Source organism: Rattus norvegicus, chromosome 9 (genome assembly GCF_036323735.1).
Source record: "Rattus norvegicus strain BN/NHsdMcwi chromosome 9, GRCr8, whole genome shotgun sequence".
Lineage (NCBI taxonomy): Eukaryota > Metazoa > Chordata > Mammalia > Rodentia > Muridae > Rattus > Rattus norvegicus.
This window is the reverse complement of record NC_086027.1, coordinates 81,329,408-81,346,544: the sequence shown is the minus strand read 5'-3', so window position 1 is coordinate 81,346,544 and position 17,137 is coordinate 81,329,408. Positions and strand designations below refer to the sequence as shown.

The 17,137-nt window shown below is 46.3% G+C and overlaps 2 non-coding genes and 1 pseudogene across 2 annotated transcripts; 1 reads left to right on the top strand and 2 right to left on the bottom strand.

The window, feature by feature from the left end:
• Positions 1-3,048: 3,048 nt before the first annotated feature.
• On the bottom strand, positions 3,049-3,239 carry LOC120094957 (U2 spliceosomal RNA). The gene has a single exon (XR_005489631.1). It is a non-coding gene; the product is annotated as a U2 spliceosomal RNA (small nuclear RNA).
• A 2,878-nt stretch (positions 3,240-6,117) lies between these two features.
• Vdac2-ps1 (voltage-dependent anion channel 2, pseudogene 1) lies at positions 6,118-6,800 on the top strand (annotated as a pseudogene).
• A 421-nt stretch (positions 6,801-7,221) lies between these two features.
• LOC120094955 (U2 spliceosomal RNA) lies at positions 7,222-7,412 on the bottom strand. Its single transcript, XR_005489629.1, has one exon. It is a non-coding gene; the product is annotated as a U2 spliceosomal RNA (small nuclear RNA).
• Positions 7,413-17,137: the final 9,725 nt, after the last annotated feature.

The following is a 17,137-nucleotide window of genomic DNA, read 5'->3' as shown; positions in this document are numbered from 1 at the left end:
AAGAGCAGTACCTGGGACTTTTTTTTTTTAAAGAACAGACAGAGATTAACAAACTTAAGGGTATATTCTTATTTCCAGGAGAGATATTTGAAAAGCTGTAACCATTCAGGGTCACAAAGGTGTGTGGTGGCACATATCTGCAATTCCAGAACAGAGGTAGGGAAGATCAAGTTTCAAGGCCATCCTCGGCCACATAGGGAAATCATGAACTCATGAACGCTTTTGCAATCTTATTGCAAAATAAAAATGAGAACAGTGAAACTGTGGCATATTTATGATTAACACAGATGGAGCAGGGTAGTTTGTAGTTCTCATGAGTCATAGTTGTGTAAGACTAAAACTACTGCCGGTAGGAAGTGTGGCATAGGTCGCAGTCTGTGGTTCCACATCACAAGGTGTTCTTGCAGCTCCTTGGTGGAGAGGTTCCCGGATGGGATATCATTCTGCATGGGATGGCTTACTCACGAATATGACTTTCTGTTAGCTCCCCTGACGGTGCTGCTGCTGGGTGACTGCAGAGAGGGAAGGCAGACCCTCGCCTTGAATAACTATAACTTCGACAAGAGGATGTCAAAACAAAGAATTCCTAAGTATGACAGGGGATTTGTGGTAGAGGGCTGACGAGGAATATACAAAACCTTGGAAAGCGTGAGAATAGCCAGCAGTACGGGAGGGCTGAGAGGAAGCATTCCCCTACCCAATACACTCAAGTCTAATAGAGTGGTCACCGCTGTGGCTCCATGCAAAGCAGAGAAGTAACTGTGTGGTACTGTTTATAGAACTTTCTAGAATCCCATTTTAGTGTACTAAGGACAACTGCATGTGCACGATGTCTCACCAGAGGACTCTGCTGCATCACCCTATGGAGGTGCAGGACAAGCTTGGTACTGTTGGCTCCGTGGAAGTCGCTTGCCTCTGCACTGAGAAGCTGAACTCACCTCCTCTTACATCTGCAGATCTCAATTTGTGGGTCAGGACCATCAAAACCACGCACTTCTGATGGTCCTGAGCCTCCCAACCATGGATTCACTTTCGTTGCTACTTGGTAGCTGTAATTTTGCTACTGAGCCATGTTTCAGTTCCTAAAACCATTAGAAATGTGTGTTTTACATGCTCCACTATGTTCATAGCAGCCTTATTTATAATAGCCAGAAGCTGGAAAGAACCCAGATGCCCTTCAACAGACGAATGGATACAGAAAATGTGGTACATCTATCCATTCTACAATGGAATACTACTCAGCTATCAAAAACAATGACTTTATGAAATTCATAGGCAAATGGATGGAACTGGAAAATATCATCCTGAGTGAGGCAACCAAATCACAGAAAAACACACATGGTATGCACTCACTGATAAGTGGATATTAGCCCAAATGCTCAAATTACCCTAGATGCACAGAACACATGAAACTCAAGAAGGATGACCAAAATGCGAATGCTTCACTCCTTCTTTAAAAGGGGAACAAGAACATCCTTAGGAGGGGATAAGGAGGCAAAGTTTAGAACAGAGGCTGAAGGAACGCCCATTCAGAGCCTGCCCATGTGGCCCATACATATACAGCCACCAAACTAGATAAGATGGATGAAGCAAAGAAGTGCAGGCTGACAGGAGCCGGATGTAGATCTCTCCTGAGAGACACAGCCAGAATACAGCAAATACATAGGCGAATGCCATCATTAAACCACTGAACTGAGAACGGGATCCCCGTTGAAGGAATCAGAGAAAGGACTGAAAGAGCTGAAGGGGCTTGAGACCCCATATGAACAACAATGCCAAGCAACCAGAGCTTCCAGGGACTAAGCCACTACCTAAAGACTATACATGGACTGACCCTGGACTCTGACCTCATAGGTAGCAATGAATATCCTAGTAAGAGCACCAGTGGAAGGGGAAGCCCTGGGTCCTGCTAAGACTGAACCCCCAGTGAACTAGATTGTTGGGGGGAGGGCGGCAATGGGGGGAGGATGGGGAGGGGAACATCCATAGAGAAGGGGAGGGGGAGGGATTAGGGGGATGTTGGCCCGGAAACCGGGAAAGGGAATAACGTTTGAAATGTAAAAATAAGAAATACCCAATTTGGGGCTGGGGATTTAGCTCAGTGGTAGAGCGCTTACCTAGGAAGCGCAAGGCCCTGGGTTCGGTCCCCAGCTCCGAAAAAAAGAACCAAAAAAAAAAAAAAAAAAAAAAAAAGAAAGAAAGAAATACCCAATTTAATAAAGATGGAAAAAAGAAAGAAAGAAAAGAAATGTGTGTTTTATGATGGTCGCAACCCACAACTTGAGAAACGGTGTCCTACAGTGCCTCTGTCACCCACTACTGATAATGTCTAAGGCCAGCTGGCAAACCACATAAAGGGCCCAGTTCAGTTTTCACAAGGCTGACAGACAGTAAACTGTTAATCGTTTGGAGTGGCAGTTTTGCTGGGTATAATGTTACACCTGTGACTCCGGCATTCAGGGTGTGAAAGCAGGAGGCTCAGACACTCAAGAGTCATCTCCCCTACATTGTGAGTTCCACTTTGTACAGCCTTGGGTCTGTTGAAATCCTGCCCCACCATTGCTGTGCACAGTTCTAAACTGTGCCTGACTGTTCTGTGGCCTGCAGCATCTTCTGTGCTGTCTTGGAGAGGGTGGGTAAGAATTCCTGTGAGATATAGAAATAACACTTTGTTCCCTCCTTTCTGGGCCAAATGATCGGGGTGTTGCTGACCACTACTCAGGGTTCTTTGTTGCAAACACTCTACTCCCAGGTTGTTTTATAAACAGAGCTATCTATCACATGGCTCTAATCTACACAGTGAAACAGCTATTACTATTAAGGGGCTCCTTTAATAAGGGCTGTCATGTGACTAGGTGCAATGTGCCTAGGAAACTGCCTCTTGGGGTCCAAAATGAGACTGCAAATCTTCAACTTGGTTCTACTTTCAGTTTGCCTTCTACACTGGCTATTGAATAAGTTTAGACTTATCTCATATTAAGACATGTCAGCGAATAAATAGCTACAGGCAAGTCATCAGTCTTTTGTTTAACCATCATTATCCCCCCGAGGGGGTGCACCGTTCCTGAAGGTACTGCAATACCAGGTCGATGCGTGGAGTGGACGGAGCAAGCTCCTATTCCAACTCCTAGTTCCAAAAATCCATTTAATATATTGTCCTCGGATAGAGGACGTATCAGATATTAAACTGATAAGAACAGATACTACACTTGATCTTAGCCAAAAGGCCGAGAAGCGATACCTGACATCCAGCACGCAGCCATGCTCTGCGTCCGCGAGACACATTAACATCGTGGTGACCACCCGCAACCTTTACTTCCTGCTTCTCCTGCGGTTCCTCCCTCCTCCCATCCGCGTCCGCGTCCCTACATCTCCACTCCACCTCCCGTACCCACAGCTTCAGCTACAATTTCCACGACCTCGGCTCTCCCGGCGTTCCCGAGCGCGTAACCCAGTCTAATTTGCATGCCCCGCCCTAGAGGGCGTGGTGGCCGAGATTGGCAACTACTCCCGGGTGTCTCGGCAAGGCGCGCACGCCGGCTCCGGGACACTTCCGGTTTATCCTCCACTGAAAACGGAAGCGAGAGAGGAGGGTCTGCAGCTAGATGTACCTGAGAAGCAAAGTACAGGAATGGAGGCCGAAGGGCTGACCTACTTGTCTAGTTCGCGTTGTCTGGAAGACGAGCTTTTAAGTTGAAGTTTATGTCACTTGTGTCAGTATTTGGACTTTGGAGGTGGTCCAAGAAGCGCAAGTGCTTTATTCCAAGCCAACTCTCAAATACCAGACCTGACAACAAACTTAGCATGAGCTCTGGAAGGTTATGGTTTCCTCTGTAAAGTCATTGCACAGCCCCTTTAAATTAAGTCCAGTCATAAGGGTTCTTGCTAAGCTGAGTGATTTAAGTTCCATTCCTGACCTACCCAGCTGGTGGAAGGAAACGGTTGACTCCTGCCATTTGTTCTCTGGTCCCCATATGCTCTGTCTGGCATGCACTACACCACCCCTCCGCCACCCCCACGTGTTTGAAAATTTAGAGAAAAGAAAGCAGGGAGCCAGTTGACACTGCCTATAATTTCAGCACTTGGGAAATACATAGCTTTAGGTTTCAAACAGAGCCTCAGCCATGAAACCATTAAGGCTAAAATGCTAGATTCTTTTTTTTTTTTTTTTAATCTGAAAAAAGGGGCTAGAGAGATGGTACAGTTGATAAGACGTCTAACTGCTGTTAAAAGGAACAAGTTCAATTCTCAGCCAATTCTCACATCGGGAGACTTGGGGACCTGCAGGCATCAGCACATACATGCACATACCCGGAAACAGGTACATACACACAAATAAAAGTAAAAATCTTTTTAAGAGAAAAAAAAATCTGAAAGAGGTTTTAGTGAAGAGAAAATACCAAGAGAAAGTAATGGAATTAGGGGACATTTCAGGGGGTGCAGTGGAAACCTAGTCCATAGAAGCTGCAAGAGTGGGGTTGGGGATTTAGCTCAGTGGTAAAGCGCTTGCCTAGGAAGCGCAAGGCCCTGGGTTCGGTCCCCAGCTCTGAAAAAAAGAACCAAAAAAAAAAAAAAAAAAAAAAAAAAAAGAAGAAGAAGCTGCAAGAGCAGCCCTAGCAAAGACTATTAGGGTCTCAGAGCCTGAACCAGCCACCTTCTGCAACCAGGCAAAGGCCTCCAGTGGAGGGATTGGGGCACCAACCCAGCCACAAAACGTTCAACTTCAAGTTTGTTATGTCTGTAGAATGTTCTGGGACTGGAGCCTAAGCACCATGAGAACACAGCTCACAGAATCAACTGACACTCATGGAGGCCTGAAGAGGTCAGGGAGCCTGTAAATGCCTGACCTGGGTCCTTGCCATGCATGCTATGGTCATGTAGCCTGGTATTTCTTGTGGGAAACACAGCAGTGAGAGTGGAGGCTGTCCCTGCCACTCACCTACTTGTGAGACTCTTTCTCCACGATTTCCTCATCCAGCCTTGATGTGATGGTATGTATGTTCCTGGCCTTATTGTAGCTTGTTATGCTGTGTTTGATTGTTGTCCTTAGGAGGCCTGCTCTTTTCTGGGTGGAGGCAGAACAGGGTGAATCTGGGGGTGGGGGGAGACGGAGGGGGGAACACTGGGGGAAAGGGAATCTTCAGTCCAGATAAAATATACGAGAGAATAAGAAATATTTTATTTTATGTGTATGAGTGTGTTGCTTGCATATATGTCTGGGCACTACCTGCCTGGTGCCCATGGAAGTCAGAAGGTATTGGCTCCCATAGGACTGCTGACCAGACAGTACCCTTAACCTCTGAGCTTGTTTCTTAAGCTCCTGAATGTTTGTTCCCATCTTATTTTAAAATCATGCATACAAAGGGGTGGGGGGGGGGGTGCAGGCCGGCGCCTGGTGCCAGCTGTAGTTAATTTGTTGTTGGTTTTTTGTTGGCATTTTTCATTTTTTTTTTTGATAACACATTGCAAGGGGAACAGCCCCTAATTATTTTGCTTGATTCCTCAAACAAGTTTAAACAATAGCCTGTGTTTTAAACAAAATGGTAGCACATTCCTTTCAGGCCCGTCACTAGAATTTATTTCAGAGGAATGCTGACATCTAGGACTCTCTCTGACACTACTTCTGTCAGTGAATCCTTATTTCTATGTGAAAGAGCAAACCTAGAAATAACGTAACAGGTCTTTGCTGTGAAAATCAGCATAGACGCAAAGGAAATTTTAGCTCTTGGAAAAACAAGTAAACCTAGAGTCTTCACTGCCACCGGCCTCATTTCAGTCTGCTGCTTGTTCACCTAACACTAGCAAGTGTTTTGTGGCAGAGCAAGCTGAACATGATTTGTACACCCTTGTACATCGATCTTTTCAGGTCAAAACTATGGTATGTAAGATAACACTAAGACTGAATTGCAGTCGCGGCTGGCAAAAATGCTACCACAAAAACATGTAGAAAACTTCGCCCTCCAGATGCAGTGGCTGCAGTGCAACTTCCACAGAGCTGAGTGGCCTCAGCTGAGAGCCGAGCGGTGGCGGCAGTGCACCCCAGGACAGGAGCAGATCACCTTATCCCTGCGACTTCGCCATGGATGAGTGTTATGTACCTGTATACCTGCACTGCCAATGTGTATCCCTCCACCCTATGCTGACCTTGGCAAAGCAGCCAGAGATATTTTCAACAAAGGATTTGACTTTGGGTTGGTAAAGCTGGATGTGAAACAGGAACTGGTAAAGTCAGTGGGACCTTGGAGACCAAGTACAAATGGTGTGAGTCTGACTTTCACCGAGAAATGGAACACTGATAACACCCTGGGGACAGAGATTGCAATTGAAGACTAGATTTGTCAAGGTTTGAAAACTGACCTTTGCCACCACCTTTTCACCAAACACTGGAAAGAAAAGTGGTAAAATCAAGTCTGCTTACAAGAGGGAATGTATGAACCTTGGCTGTGATGTTGATTTTGCAGGACCTACCATCCATGGATCAGCTGTCTTTGGTTACCACCAGGGCTGGCTTGCTGGGTACCAAAATGACCTTTGACAAGTCAAAGTTAACAAGCGGCTACAGGATTGGGGACTTCCAAGTTACACACAAATAAAAATAACGGGTCAGAATTTGGAGTATCAATTTATCAGAAAGTATGTGAAGATTTTAATCAGTAAACCTTGCTTGGACATCAGGTATCAGCTGCACTCGTTTTGGCATTGCAGCTAAATACCAGTTAGACCCCACCGCTTCTATTTCTGCAAAGGTCAACAAATCTAGCTTAGTTGGAGTGTGTTATACACTGGGGGAAGAGCTTTAATGCTGGAGTCCACAAACTTGGACTTGCCTCAGAAACCGCTCAGAACCGATATCTGGCCTTATATCTCCACGCAACAGGCAAGCTCCCCCTTTACCTCTAGAAGATGGTCACATCAAAGGATGATAAACCAAGAGCTGTGTTTTCAACTTTTATAGATAGTCACCGGTTGGCTGATTTATTTCATTATCAGAGTAGATGTCGTGCAGCCTAACAAGTTCCTTTTTTTTATAGGATTTATTCATTTATTATATATAAGTACACTGTAGCTGTCTTCAGATACACCAGAAGAGAGCATCGAATCTCTTTACAGATGGTTGTGAGCCACCATGTGGTTGCTGGGAATTGAACTCAGAAAACCCGCAAGGGAAAAGTAGAGGAAACAAAAAGCACACTCTTTCGTTTGACCATCATTGTTCCCCCGAGGGGGTGCACCGTTCCTGGAGGTACTGCAATACCAGGTCGATGCGTGGAGTGGACGGAGCAAGCTCCTATTCCAACTCCTAGTTCCAAAAATCCATTTAATATATTGTCCTCGGATAGAGGACGTATCAGATATTAAACTGATAAGAACAGATACTACACTTGATCTTAGCCAAAAGGCCGAGAAGCGATGCCTGGCAACCAGCACGCAGCCATGCTCTGCGTCCGCGAGACACATTAACATCGTGGTGACTACCCGCAAACCTCACTTCCTGCCTCCTCCTCGGCTCCTCCCTCCTCCCATTCGCGTCCGGGTCCTTCCCATCTCCACTCCACCTCCGGCATCCACAGTTTCACTACAATTCCCACGACCCCGGCTCTCCCAGCGTTCCGGAGCGCGCACGCCGAGTCTCATTTGCATGTTCCGCCCTCTCGCGAGGGGCGTGGCGACGCACGCCCACCTAGGCCCATGCAGGTCGCCACACCTCTTGCGACGAGGCAGGACATGCAAATAACCTCCCGCCGGCCTCTGTTTTTTCACAGGCTGACTCACAGACAATTCCGATTTGGAATCCACCAGAAATCCAGCGACCTGAAGGGGGCGGGTCCACGGCCAGACGAAGCCGAAAAGCCCCCGAGGCAAGACCCGGCAGGACCCGGCAGGACGAGGCAGGACAGTGGCTGAAGGGTGAACCTACTGCTCCTGATCACGTTGGCTTAAGCCAGTCTTCCCGAGTAGAGAGGCTGGCTCCGAGAGCGGTGGGAAGCGCAGGGAGTCTGGCAGGGAGTTCTCTCTGTTAAGTGTTTCCACAGTGTTGTCAAGGCAAACTTATTTAGGTAAAAACTGTAATAAATGTTGACCAAAAGAAAAAAACCATATATTGAAATTCCTTAATAAATTGCGTGATGTCTTGAACTTTTCTATAGTTTTCAGGCTTAAAAAAAAAAGCCGATGGTTACATGATCAAATGCAATAATAATGCAGGGATCGGCCTTTGGCACGTGGTAGTGAAGAGTGGACGGACTCACTACTCTTCTAGCAGAGATCTTACAGGCTGAGAGATCCTTGGCGCCCAGAACCTCTGATCATTTTCGATTAAAGGACAGTAGGTGACAGAATGGCGACTCACAGAGGATTCTAACATAATCCTGATGGGAATTTACCCAGAATTTATACTGAAGAGCTGTAGGGGCTCTGGCCTGGTTCTGTGTCTCTTTGAGTGTTATAGGGGATAAAGCTGGGTAGGATGCTGTACACTTTACAACCCCAGCGACTGGAAATTCGGAATGGAGGACCAGACCAGGCAAAGCCTAAACCATATGAGACCCAGCCTCAAGTCAAAGACGATTTGCCAAATATAAAGAGCAGAATGCTAAAAGAGCACAGTTCTAAATGTGCTTATGTGTTATGTACTCAGATTTGTAGGATCTGGGCTTAGAACTGTCCCCTTCCCCAAGACTTTGGGACCTCTTATGCCAAACACAAACATCACCCTGATTCATCCTGTTAAAGACTTTTTGTTGTGTTTTCTTATATCTGTAACTTTGTATCCATCACCTACTGAATGAATTTTCATTAGCATTTAGTTGATTTAGGAGAAGGTACCTGTGGTGGTTTGAAAGAGAATGGCCCCCATAGACTCGTATATTTGAATGCTCAGTCACCAGGCACTGGAATGTTTGGAAGGATTAGAAGGTGAGGCCTGGTTGGAGAAAGTGTGACACTGGGGATGGTCTTTGAGGTTTCAAAAGCCCATGCCAAACCCAGAACTTCTCTTTCTGCCTATGTACCAGGAAGTAGCTCTCAGCTACTGTTCCAGAGCCTGCCTGCAAGCCAACATGCTTCCTACCACATGATAACGGGCTACACCTCTGAAACTGTAAGCCAGCCCCAGTTAAATGCTTTTTCTTACAAGAGTTGCCCTGGGGGTTGGGGATTTAGCTCAGTGGTAGAGCGCTTGCCTAGGAAGCGCAAGGCCCTGGGTTCGGTCCCCAGCTCCGAAAAAAAAGAACCAAAAAAAAAAAAGAGTTGCCCTGGTCCTGGTGCAGCAGCAAAACAGTAACTAAGACAGCACACCATTACATAGGTTATGCTTAATTTTTGTCAGATAACTCAATAAGAGGGCAGGAATACTTATTATTGTAGGACTAATCTTGCAGAGGTGGGAAAAGATTTGAGGCCAGATACATGTGATCATTATTCCTATCAGTACTGGAAAAGTTATGACAGGAAAGCTGTGTCAGAGTTCATTAAGAAAATACAATAAAATGGGGATATTGGGTACACTGGTATAGTTAACAATGGGTTTGTAAAGATGTCGCAGTAGATTAAAACATGAAAAAGACAGGCCTGAAGTAAGTACAAAGGACCCAATGCACTAATCAAAGCGTGGCCTTCTCAAGGCACATATAGACATTTAAGGTTCATATGTGAGTAGAAGACAAAGACTTGTGCTCACAAACACTGAAAAAGCCAGGAGACTTTAAACACAAAGAAAGAAGATTTCATCTGTAGCCCTGGAATGCCAGAAAAAGGATGTATTTACAACCTGGTGTTTCCTCGATATCTGCCGTTACGGGTTCCGCCTGTATTCCCCAGAATTTGTTTCACTTCTCCTAGGTCTTGAGCATTGCTTTACTCTATAAAACCTATCCTTAGCAGTGATGTCATCTGTGCTTTACAACAGTATAGGGACTCCCATAGATTCCATGCCTTACCCCAATCTATGGTAGACCTCCACCAACACACACACACACACACACACACACACACACACACACACACACACACACAGTGTGCATTTTCTCTGAGGATGAATTTTTCAGGGGCTGGAGAGATGGCTCAGTGGTTAAGAGCACTGACTGCTCTTCCAGAGGTCCTGAGTTCAAATCCCAGCAACCACATGGTGGCTCACAACCACCTGTAATGGGATCTGATGCCCTTTCTGGTCTGAAGACAGCGACAGTGTACTCATGGGCATAAGATAAATAAATAAATCTTTTTTTTAAACATTTATTTATTATGTATACATTGAAAGACCCCCGAAGGGAGCCCCCCACTCAAGTCTCGGGAAAGACGCGCACCCAGTAGGACACAGACACCGACCTGCTGCAATCACACGAGGAAGATTTATTGTAGGCGAGATGAAACGAGAGCTCAGGCCAGCATGCTGGGGTCGAGACTCATACACCACACAGGGAGTAGAGGAGTTCGACCCCGACCTGAATTTTCACAGAGCTTATAAAGGAAAAAACCACAAACCAGGGGGATCAAGAGGGAGGGAGGAGGGGAATTCCAAAACCACAAACTGCCCATACATTTAGGTCATATGCTAGTCATGTGTAACACTAGGCAACACACCCAGGACTTTGTGACATTGTGATTAGGGGTAGTGACATTTTCAGGGCCATTGGACCATTGTGGCCGGAGGCTATGGGTCATTGTGGCTGTTCCAGGAAACTTTTCATGCAAGAATGTTCCGGGAACCATTGTACAGCAAGGGAGGGGTGAAAAGTTCATGTTCTCACAGACCCTACCTCTTCTTTTTGGGTAGCTAGGCGGCTTATTATTAATTTTTAATCCTTCATTCCCCACTTCTTTTTTTTGTTAATAGTTCTAATCCTAGAACTTCATGGAGAACTCAGCTTCATCTAGCATAACAGCTTGGTATTGTAGTCTTAACATGAGGATTCTAACCTGGACACTATCCAAGCCTATCCACCAAGGTCATGACTAGCTTTTAGAACTTCTAAGCTTATACGGACTGTGATCCCTGAGGCACAGTCCCAAGAAGTGTTAAGAGTACTAACATATGCAATGTTACATCATTTGTAATGGAAATCAAGCCTATCCCACACCTATCTTGATAGAACCCAGGACAAACATGACTGAATTTCCCTCTAGGTCCCAGCTCTCAGCCCCAACAGCTAGTACACGGCTGGTGAGGGCTGAGAATTGACAGCTGTCAGGGTGGTCAGCAGCACCAGGTACGGTCCTTTCCAGCGAGGCTCGAGTGTCTGGACTCAGTGTAGCTGTAACCTGGAACTGATGGGATGTCTCAGGGGTCTCCGGGGCATAGGCTGCTGTCAGCTGTGAGCAGATTTCTTTCTGTATCACCTGTAGGTCTTTTAGCCTGGCACACAAATCATTATTACTATGGCACTATGACATGTTGGTTCAGTAACATCATCTAATACAGTCAGGGGGGCTGAGGCCCCATATAAGATCTCAAAGGGGGTAAGGCTGAATCTGGAAGGGGTATTTCTTGCTCTGAAGAGAGCAAGAGGGAAGGAGTGTCACCCAGTCTGTGCCAGTCTCCATGGTTAATTTGGTCAGGGTCTCTTTTAGAGTTCTATTTATTTACCCTACCTGTCCTGAACTTTGAGGTCTGTAAATACAATGTAATTTCCAATTGACCTCTAAATACTTGGCCACACCCTGGCTTACCTTGGCAACGAAAGTAGGGCCAGTTGTCTGACCAGATTACCTTGGGCATTCCAAATTGGAGGAAGATTTCTTCCAGTATCTTCTTGATGATTGCAGAGGCCGTCTCTTGTTTGGTGAGGAAAGCTTCTATCTATTCCTGAAAAAGTATCTACAAGCACTAGGAGATACTTGTGATTATATTTTTCTGGTTTTATCTCAGTGAAGTTCACTTCGACTTTTCACCAAACTCTCTAGGTCTCTTTGCCCTGTTTGCTTGCTAAGCATTCACTTATTGACATACCTTATACTTTCTACTGTCTCTCTGGCTAAAATCTTAAAGTCTATTACATACACTTAACTACTTGGACAAACTTTTTATCTCCTAATTGAGTCCATTTCTGTATTTGGCAAAGTGAGTCTTTTCTTTGTTCTCTGGGAAGTATAGCTTTCCCCTCAATGTGCCATTGTCCTTTATCTTTTAAGCAATTTGGGCCTTTTCTAAGTGAGGCCATCCCTTAGTCCGATCCCAGTTCCCAGTGGCTGTCTCTTGCAGGCCTGCAACCAGGATGGGCTCCTGCATAACCATTTTTCGAGCCACTTTATCTGCTTCGTTATTGCCCCATGTCACTGAATCTCTTCCCTCCTGATATCCTGAGCAATGAATAGTACTCACAGTTGTTGGCTTCACCAGGGCATCCAAGAGATGGTAAAGGCATCTGCAGTGCTGATGTACTGGGGGGGGTAGAGGTTCAGTCATCCCAGATGACATTGTGTTGTCCACCATGGCAGCACCCACTTGTCTCTGACCTTCATTCATGAAGAGAACTGTTCCCGTCTGTGGACAAGGTCCTCGGCTTTCAGCAGGGGTCAATCAGCCAGTCGCAGAGGTCTTTCCTCCACCCATGGGCTTCTGCCAGTACTTGACACTCGTGCTGTGGTGGCTCCAGGTCCGGATTGGGCAGCAAGGTGACCAGATTGTCCCCAACCGGTGGAGAATCTAGTCCATGGCAGCTGACCAGTGGTCCCATCTTTTGGGACACTCTATTCAAAGGCAGAACATCAGCCACTCTATCACAGTTTAAGTCCTGGATTGGGTGATAATTGTTAGTGCCCGGCTGGCAGGAGTGATATGTTCCAAGTAGAACAGCGCTAAGCCATTCGTCTCCCAGCATCAGGTACTGGTGCACTGAGACAGGTCTTAAGCTCCGCATACACAGTCTGTAGATATGCATACACATGGCCTCACCCAGCCATTTCAGCCCACGCAAGCCATTTTGGAGAGCAATTTTCTCATGAGCAAGGGATAGGGGCAGTCAGGGATGACTATGAACTAGTGGGTTACCCGGCCCACGCCAAGGTCCACTGTTCTTCGGGCAGTCCATAAGTATTGTTTGTTGCCAGTAGGCCCCTGTACCCAAGGTCTTTGGATATTGGCCCACTGGAGGGGGGCATAGGAGCACAGAGCATTGGGTCCCTGCATCCACACTTCCCTTCTATCTCTGTACATAGCCAGCACTCTAGGACCAAGAGGCTCTCCAGTGTCCCCTCTTGTTCTTTCTGGGGCAGTCCCTGACCCAGTGTCTTTTTTTTTTTCTTTGCATTAGGCACACTGATCTTTAGCCAGGAATTCTCTTCTGTTGCCAGGTACTGTCTTCCTAGGTTCCCTAACTACTGTGGCCAGTATATGTTCCTCTCTTGTCTTTTATCTCTCTTTAGCTCTCTAGCTTCCTCTTCTTTTAGTCTCTTTTCTTCCCTAGCTTCCTGCACTCTTTACCTCTTTCTTTCTTTCTTTCTTTTTTTTCTTTTCAGCCTCTCTGCATCTTCTTCTACAGCTATTAGGTGCTGTCCACTTTTCTGCACAGACCCTGAACCATGCATCAACTTACAATAACTCTCTCAGCGACTTAGCTTAACCCTTCAAGTTTCTGTAACTTTCTCTTCATATCTTTTCCTTATCTTAGCCAGATTGGTGGGGCATTTTCCAGCCCCTAGGAGACCGACCCTTGGAGCCTGGCGGCAGACCTGGCACTCCCTACCTTCAGGCGTCTGGAGAGCAGGCAGAAGTGAGGGCCTTCTATCCGTGTCTGGAACATTTTTTTCTGGTCTCCAGTAGGATTCCGTCTTTCATCGGTGGTAAAGAAGACCTGTAACAGTTACTAACAAGCATATCAAATGGGATGGTGAGAAAACAAGAGAATCTTGAGAATAGAGTCTACCGAAGAGGGCAAACAGCATTTAGTCACACAGCTAAACCAGGAGGCCTTTCTTGGAACAAAAAGGCCATTGTCAGTGTCAGCTCCATGGCTTTGCCTCTCAAGAGAACCAGCCTCCAAATGACACTAGGCTTCTAGTAACAACTAATAACAAAAGGATGGAGAGATGGTTAGAACCTGGGTGCTAGATGCCAGGGGGCTGATAAAAGAATTGTAACCAGTTCACCTGGGGCTATCAGGACCTCAGTAGTAGCCCTTTACCAAACTGTCTCACTGGGTTTAAAGGGGCCAAGGAAAAGAAAACATTAATCCTGACGTTGGCTACCGCCAAGTAATTTAGTGCTGGAGACTGACTCCTCCCTTGGAATAAAGACAGCAGATAAGGCAGGCTTCCTTAAAGAACTTCTCTAAATGAGTGCTCTCCTACTGTGAGCAAATGTCAGAAATTCCTTTCCTATTCTTGTTTTCCTTATAGCCCCACCTAGCTCTCAGCCTTTTTAGATTATTCTTCCTGTAGCATTTCTAACACAGCCTGTCCCTTTTTTTTTTTTTTTTTTTTAGCCTGTTAACAGCATTTTTGATCTTTTAGGCAGTTATGCACTACGTGTCATACCGGCTGAAACTCTGCCTTTAAGATTCTTTGCTCCCAAGCAAAATTTAAATCTTTCCCAGTTCATCACAGCTGGCTGCGAGCATAAGCACAGATAAAACACTATGTTTTTGTTTTGTTTTTCTTTCCTTTTTTCAGAGCTGGGGACCGAACCCAGGGCCTTGCGCTTGCTAGGCAAGAGCTCTACCACTGAGCTAAATCCCCAACCCCCAAAACACTATGTTTTAAAAATTAACTTTGGCTATCAACCAACACACTGCCACTAGAGCGGGGTCTACAAAATTAAGTTTCTTACTCACTAAGCGTTAAGGGGACCAAGTAAAACTCTTCGACGAACAAAGCAAACAGTTTCATGATTTCAAACACAGTCGTCAGTCCAAGATTTTAAACACGGTCGTCAGTCCAAATTCAAACACGAAACAAAAGTCAAAAAAAACACTGGACAATACCACAGAAAACAATCCAGACAAACAAGACCAAGACAAAGCATCCTATAACCAATTTCCACAGATGCCTGGTACCTTCAGTACCTGGCCCAAACTGCAGCTTAACCTTAGCTGCTTCCGGGATACCAAACACAGAAACAGAATACAGACAACAGACACTAACACATCTAAGCACACTTGTCCGTGCCTATACTTAAATAGGCAGCCGAACTCGACCTCCAAAGTCACAGTCAGATCTTTTTGACTGTCCGTTGCCGGGTCCTCCCGACAAAATTCGGCTCGAGGAACGTTTCTCACGCGTCCCAGAGCCAGGACCCAACAAAGGCTGACTCGTGGAACGTCTCTCACGAGTCCCAGAGCCTGCGCGATTGGGGCGTCCCCCGGTGCGCTTTCTAAAAAGGAAAAAAAGAAAGAAAAAGACTATTCGGAGTAGGAATCCTTCATCTACTCACAGGCGCCATTTCGGGGTGGGGAACCTTCTTCCACCCGTGCACAGGGCAGGAAACCTTCTTCTGCCCAGACAGTGCACTAAGACTCTCGTGCACAGGGCAGGAATCCTTCATCTGCCCAGACAGTGCACTAAGACCTTAAACCGGTACCGAAAAACACAGACTACAGGACTTAATTCACACACACTCACACACACGAGCACAAACAAAAGAGAAAAAAGAAAACAAAACCGACGTCGACTTCGTGTCGACCAGAGGCACTGAAACTGATCGGCAGGTCGCAGACCTTGCCTAACAAACCGGTCGTCAAGGAGTAAAGTCTCCTCTGGACCTATCAGATGGGGTTCACCAGGCGTCCCTGGTCCCCCCTTGTCCTCCTGGGACGTCTCCCAGGGCGAACGGACGGTGGGTACCTGGACACGTCTATCCCTATCCACCCCGCTCTCCTTCCTGGAGCGCGGTCTCACTGAGCGTCCGCAAAACCGAAACAGCGATCGCACCAGATTCCCAGACAGAACATAGACACAGACCCAGACACAGCGCTGAGATAAAACAGAGAATCTTACCTCCAAGTGGGTCTAGGACCCCTGGGTGGTCGCGCAGATCCCGGACGAGCCCCCAAATGAAAGACCCCCGAAGGGAGCCCCCCACTCAAGTCTCGGGAAAGACGCGCACCCAGTAGGACACAGACACCGACCTGCTGCAATCACACGAGGAAGATTTATTGTAGGCGAGATGAAACGAGAGCTCAGGCCAGCATGCTGGGGTCGAGACTCATACACCACACAGGGAGTAGAGGAGTTCGACCCCGACCTGAATTTTCACAGAGCTTATAAAGGAAAAAACCACAAACCAGGGGGATCAAGAGGGAGGGAGGAGGGGAATTCCAAAACCACAAACTGCCCATACATTTAGGTCATATGCTAGTCATGTGTAACACTAGGCAACACACCCAGGACTTTGTGACATTGTGATTAGGGGTAGTGACATTTTCAGGGCCATTGGACCATTGTGGCCGGAGGCTATGGGTCATTGTGGCTGTTCCAGGAAACTTTTCATGCAAGAATGTTCCGGGAACCATTGTACAGCAAGGGAGGGGTGAAAAGTTCATGTTCTCACAGACCCTACCTCTTCTTTTTGGGTAGCTAGGCGGCTTATTATTAATTTTTAATCCTTCAACATCATACAGCTTTCTGCCTGCATGTATGCAACTACAGGCCAGAAGAGGACACCAGACCTGATTACAGGTGGTTGTGAGGCACCATGTGGTTGCTGGGATTTGAACTCAGGACCTCTGGAAGAGCAGTCGGGTGCTCTTAACCGCTGAGCCATCTCTCCAGCCCATAAATAAATCTTTTAAAAAAAATAGTTTGATGCCTTTGTATTCCATGAAGTCACTAAGTTGATGCCACAGATGTGAGGAGAAAGACCACTGACCCAAATAATTAATAATAACCATTATTAAAGCTTTTAAAAAATTCATGTACTTGGGGTTGGGGATTTAGCTCAGTGGTAGAGTGCTTGTCTAGCAAGCGCAAGGCTCTGGGTTCGGTCCCCAGCTCTGAAAAAAAGAAAAAAAAAAAATTCATGTACTTGGGCTCAGCGGTTAAGAGCACCGGACTGTTCTTCCAGAGGTCCCGAGTTCAATTCCCAGCAACCACATGGTGGCTCACAACTATCTGTAAAGAGATCCGATGCCGTCTTCTGGGGTGTCTGAAGACGGCTACAGTGTACTTATATATAATAATAAAAAAAAAATTCATGTACTCTGAT